At 47.4% G+C, this 5,991-nt stretch overlaps 1 protein-coding gene across 5 annotated transcripts in view; it reads right to left on the bottom strand.

Moving 5' to 3' along the window:
* Positions 1–5,028, bottom strand: part of BANP (BTG3 associated nuclear protein) — a 152,565-nt gene extending 147,537 nt beyond the window's left edge. For 4 of the 5 annotated variants that reach the window (XM_056360665.1, XM_056360664.1, XM_056360663.1 and 1 more), the window contains exon 1: positions 4,912–5,028. The gene's annotated coding sequence lies outside the window, so the exon portion shown is untranslated. The remainder of the gene's footprint in view (positions 1–4,911) is intronic. The other variant, XM_056360662.1, reaches the window with a different exon arrangement.
* Between the last annotated feature and the right edge of the window lie 963 nt (positions 5,029–5,991).

Here is a 5,991-nt window from a genome sequence, read left to right on the forward strand (position 1 = left end):
CTTATAAACAGACCTAGAAGAAAGGCAGTGTGAAGAATAAGCTAGCAACCATGCTATATAGAAAAAAACCCAACCTGGGTAACACTTCTGTCTGAAGGACTGAACTACTGAACTCCTGAACACTGTATTACGAACTCTGCCAAAGCAAATATTACTTCACTTTACAAACCAAACACTGCAGTTCAGTTTAAACAGAAAACTATTACTTTTAAATATGTTGCTATAAAGGTGTATGATAATTGTTTTATTAGAAATTTTATTACAATTATCCAACACGTGGAAAAAGCATAACACAACCACACTTTCTGAGGAAAAAGCATTAAACGTGAAAAAAATTAATTATTTAAGTTATGGTAGATAGAAATAGACTTTTTAATAAAAAATATCTAGCTATTCACTTTCATAAACATCAGATTTAGGTTGGAGACTATTATTTGCTCTAAAGAGTTAAAGATAACACCAATTTCAGAATACATTTCAAACTGAAATCAAAGCAGGAGGCAGATACAAGTACATACATAGTTGATGAAACTAAAAACTGGCTCTGACACAGATCTCTCCAAGTTTAGCATCATCCATACTTTCCAATCATAAAGAATCAGAAAGTTCCCTACTTAAAGCCAAGTAAAAGATCATTTAGAAACTTGAGTTCGTGCAGAGCACTGCACATACATTGGGGGAAGCACTGCAGAAATTAGCTGTCACTGTCTAGGTAAAAATGAAAGCCACAGTAACTAAGCCCTGCACCTTGGAGCTGTGCTCTTGGGCCACGCACACCCCAAGAAATACAAGCGCCGCTCCAACATCATGACTACAACACACTACCAACAACAAACTATGCTGGGACTAGAACTGCGTGATGAAAATCCCCATCAGCGAAATTCCAACCGCAAGACACTGCCAAGGAGAAGATCTTGCTCCACGCTGGTTTGCAAGAAAACAGCACTGCTGAGAAGCCACTTCCATCTGGCCCAACTGCTCTACGTCCCAAGCTGCTGCTCTGCTCAGCTCCAAGACACTGTGTGCGCGTCATGGGGTGCTCTCCCATAATACATCATTTGTCACATCTGTGCAGCACAGCACAGACCCTATGCCAAAATCTGTTTTCCTCTGACCATCATATTCCTTCACCATGTTAAAACTAGCTTTTCTACAGAAAATAACCGCAGAGGCAGTATGTGAACCTGACCTCCTTCAGTGTGTAAGACATCCTTGCTTAGCACACACGTTTTCCAACGGCAGAAGGAATTAAGACTTTCTAATACTGTAACATTCCAGTTTAATTGCCTCTTTGCAGGAAAGAGGCTTTGCTGTATCACTTGGACGCTTTGCCTCGGGAAGTTGTTCAGTCTGAACACAACACCCTAGGACCAGTATGCACTATGACAACCACCTGGCTCAAGTTCCAGGGAAATTTGTGCAAAATGCTTTTTTCTTATGCGTTCAGCTTACCTACAACAAAATCTTTAACAAAAGGAGCAATATAATTTAAATTTTTTTATCATTTTATGTTTTTTCTAGTATATACACTGGAAAAATCTTTGAGCTACCAGTTCCAAGGGGGGTGGGGATAAGAACAGACACCCATGTCGGCAACAGGCTTCTGCTATCATGATGGCCGACATAAAATACACAAGTAATCTGCTTACTCAAAAGTCTTCTATTAGATTTATCTCCTGTAGCTGTCTAGAAAAAGGAAACATTCAAGCTGCTGAAACAGACCTTAGCACTGTTTTAAAATAAAGGGACAACACTAGTATTTTAAGATTCTGACCAAAAATACTTATGAAAATAAACCGAAGAGCATCATTTCAGTAGAAAAATGTAGAGCAATTAGTTCTTCACATTCTGAAATACTTTCATTAGCACAGACCAAACCTGTTTTGCCATTCCCCCTCCCTCCGCTAGAAGAAAAGTACAGCTTTAAACTTGCAAGACTGTAATTCATAGGATGTTAAAGAGAGGTAAGTTGATACATTGAACAGATACACTTGTGCCTAAGGAGCAGGGAAGGAAGGGGTGTTTACAGTTTCCTATGAATTCAACTCCACGGGTAGGAGAGATGCATTGGTTTTTCACCATAAAATACAGATGCTCCAATTTTCAGAAGAAAATTTGAACTTAATGTATTTTTCCCTTAAGTGGTCTAAGTCAAGATTTTACAAACAGGAAGCAAAATAGTTTTGTTCAGATGACATTACAAATTATTTTATTTGAAGTCCCAAATGCAAAGGATTTTATGATGTTAATCCTTTCGTGCACTTCTGCTTTACGGCTCAACATGCGAGCTAACAAGTGGTAGGCAAAAATAAGCGCTTAACGGTAGCTTTAAAAACCTGAAACTGCAAGGAAACAAGTGTTTGACATAACTTAAGACATTTTATTCTTTTTATTTTTACTTGGAAAAAAGATTATGATGTAGCCTTTTAATGAATACGTAATGAACAAATCAAAATTACTTCAGCAGTTAACAACTAAATACCAAGTTTCAAACTGAAGGAAATCCAATCTGTGAAAAAAATTTTATTGGCAAAGTTTAGCATACATAGACATTTTGTTGTTCTAATTCTAGTCATTAGTTTTGCATTGTCTCCTCCTACAAGTAGCTCTTGCTGTTCTGCTCAATTCACATAAAAATTTTCTGTAGACCTCTGGGACAAGAGCTTCCGTGCACAAAGAGAAATACCCATCTCTTCCTTTCAAAATGAAGATGCTGAGAGTCTTTACTTTCTAAGGACCAACACAGCATTTTCAGTTCAAGGCAGTCTTCAAGGAAAGACAGGAAGACATTCAAGTTCAGACAAAATGAAGGCTGCACAAACGAAGGTTTAGAAGTTTAAGGAAAAGCTCAAGATGAAGAGGAGGGACAACCTCAAGTCCTTGTGGATGTGAGCAATTACTGTAATTAACGAGGGTCTGAATCCCACAGCACTACTATCCCTGCACCTGTGAAGTAGCACTTCTCACCACCTGGAGCTATGACCTGCAGTTCACCTTTCTTCACCTCATCAGTCCCAAACAGTACAGAACAAGTACATTGCCCAGTGTTAAAAACAGCACAGGCAGGAAACAAGACTCTCTCAAACGTGTTTAGCAGAACATGTGCTGATGGAACCCTTTCAGGTGTGAACATGGATAATCAGCAGTCATTACGTTACTACTGTTAATGTTATTATTCAATTACTACTCTGAATGTTAGTCATCAATTACTCTTTTAAAAGCACCTTAGACTTTAAAAGTTGTCCAGTAACCACACAACTTACACACGGCTGAATAATGAAGACATTAAAGCCAGTTACTGCTATTGTAAAACTGATTATAAATTACAAAAAGGAAAAAAAGTTACGAAATATTTTCATCTTCTGAAGGAAACTGAATGTTTCCCAAATCCAAACTCAAATCTTTTTACTCCCTTCAACAAATTAACTAGTCTTTCTTTATAACATCTTTTCAGGTATTCCTGAAAACTGAACTATCGCCAAGTTGTCATTTAGTGTACAGAATAAGGCTCAGTCAGTTTCAGAATCAAATTCTAGTTAGTCTGGTCAATTTCCATGGACATTCACTTTAAACACATACTAACGCTTTCTAACAGAAAAAATCCATTGTTTCAAGAGGTACTGCTATGACGTTATTAAGACAAAGGCGCTTTTTTTTTTTTTCCCTTGGTCTTTGTTTTTTAAGATCTTGCTTGAGTACTCAAAATTCTACCAATTTTTTGTTTGCATCTTGAAAGCCTGACATCAGCAGGGTACTACACCTAAGGTAACCTCACACCAAAGGCAAAAAAAGGAGCAAAAAACGTTCCAAATTATCATTTTACAATTTGAAAGCTGCTTCCACTGAAGCAGTCACTCAGTTGCTAACACCCCTCCAAAACTGTTTACTTAAAAAAAAAAATCTTCGCTTGAGAGCTCTAAAAATAAACTGATACATAAACTGTATGTCCCACAGCAGGATAAAATTACTATATTTGGTTAAGTACACAACCGTTCCCACTGGACAAAGTTTTAAAAATAAAATAAATTTAAGAAGCAGCCCTTGAATTGCAAATAGGGAAAAAGGGAAGGCCAAATGTGCTGGCAAACAGATCACTAATATGAAGAGATGAGAGAATCCCAGCCCCGGTAGGGATGTGAACAACCTTTACCATGACTAAATGACCACACAAGCAAAACAGCACCTGGGGAGACACTTTTTTTTTTTTTTTCCCTTTTTTCCCCTCCCCCCACCAGCAGGCACGTGAAAGGCGGCAGCAGCCCCTTTCCATTACGGCTCCCTGCAAGCGGCGCAGAGGCAGGCGGGGCGGGCGGGGGGCGCCCAGCGACACCCCTGCCCCACAGCGGGTGCTGCCGGGGCGGGGGGGGGGGGGGGGGGGGGCGCCGGCCCGCCCCGTCCTTCAGGACGGGAAAGCACCAGCGCGGGGGAGACGTGGGGGAGAGCGGGCACGGTCTTCGGGGACACTGCCGGGGAGGGACGGGGCAGACCCTCCGCCTCGGCCGCCGTACGCCCCCGCGGTGGCGACCCGCGCCCCCCCCCCCCCCCCCCCCGCCCCCGGCGGCGGGCATCAGCGGGGGCCGGCACCGGGGAGCCCCAGCCCTGCCCAGGCCCGGAGGGAGGCAGGCGGGGAGCCAAGCGGTGAAGAGCAGCCCCCCGCGGAGGGCCCTGCGCCGGCGTCCGGCGGCGGGAGGAGACGAGTCCCCGGTCGCCCCCCGGCCCGGTGCGGGTGAGGGGGCGGGAGCCCGCGGCCCCCCCCGCCTCGGCCCCTCCCCGGAGCCGCCGCCTCACGGCCCGCGTGCTCGGGCGGCGCTGTGAGGAGCGGGCAGGCTGTGAGGGCCGGGGCTACACGCCCGGCGCCAGGCCCCCGGGGAGCTCAGCCCCAGCCGTCCGGCCGCGGGGCGCCGCGGTTACCGTGTGCGGTGCCGAATTCTCGTGGTGTTTGTCGAGCGGCTGCGATAATGGCGTCCTTCCTCGCGAGAGATCTTCCTCTCCTCAGCACGCAGGCGCCGCCGCGCCGCGCCCGCTCGGCCCCCGCCCGCCCCGAGAGCCCGCGCAGGCGCACGGGGCACGCGGCCTGCCCGCCGCCCTTCACCGCCGTGCCGCCGGCCGGGACCACAATTCCCAGAGGGCCGCGCGCCGCCCCTCGGCACCGCCCCCGCCGAGCAGGCCGGGACCTGTAGTACCCGCGGCAGGCGCGGTGCACGCCGGGAACTGTAGTCCGCCGCGCACCCACGCGCCCGCACGGCGCCCACCCGGCGCGGCTCCCCGCTCCCGGCCGAGGCGCACAGCCAGCCCTGCCGCAGCCCTCGGGGCTCCGCAGAACCCGCTCCTCCCGGCCCGGGCGCCACGCCAGGGGCTCGCTGTTCACCCCACGGTGCTGACAGACCCACCGGTGTTTCACACAACACAGACAAGTGTTTTGCGTGGCCCTGTCCCGCCGCCTGCCATCGCGGCCTGCGGGGCACAGCTCGGCCATGCCTTCCCCGACGGTGTCTCGGAGCTACTGCAAACTCCAACGTTACATCTGGGGGTTTTATTATTAAGCGTTTCCAGACCTGCCAGGCAATGTAGCCGCAGGATTTGGCCAGCGGAGTTGCCAGCAAGCAGACGAAACATGTACCTGCCCCTCGAGAACTGCCTGCACCAAGCCGCTCACACACCGACACCTTCCCTTCACGTATTCCTTTCTCTGGGCCGTCCGTTATAAATTTCTTCCCACTCAAACGGCTCCCAAGCGCTCGCATCGCTGAAATGGGATGATCCGAACATAAGCTGTCATATTCAGGAGAAAAATGTCTCCACGCTCAGAGCACAGCTGAAGAACAGGCAGCAAGTGGGAATTTGCTAAATTAGCTCATCAGACCGATTCTTCTGTTGCTTCGTTCCTGCATTTGGTGTGAGAACAGGATGACTGGGCGAAGGTGGAAAACCTTCTGGGAATGATAAAAATACGCAAAAGCACACAAAGGAAGCACGGAGGAAGCATGCAAG

Source organism: Falco biarmicus, chromosome 15 (assembly GCF_023638135.1).
Source record: "Falco biarmicus isolate bFalBia1 chromosome 15, bFalBia1.pri, whole genome shotgun sequence".
Lineage (NCBI taxonomy): Eukaryota > Metazoa > Chordata > Aves > Falconiformes > Falconidae > Falco > Falco biarmicus.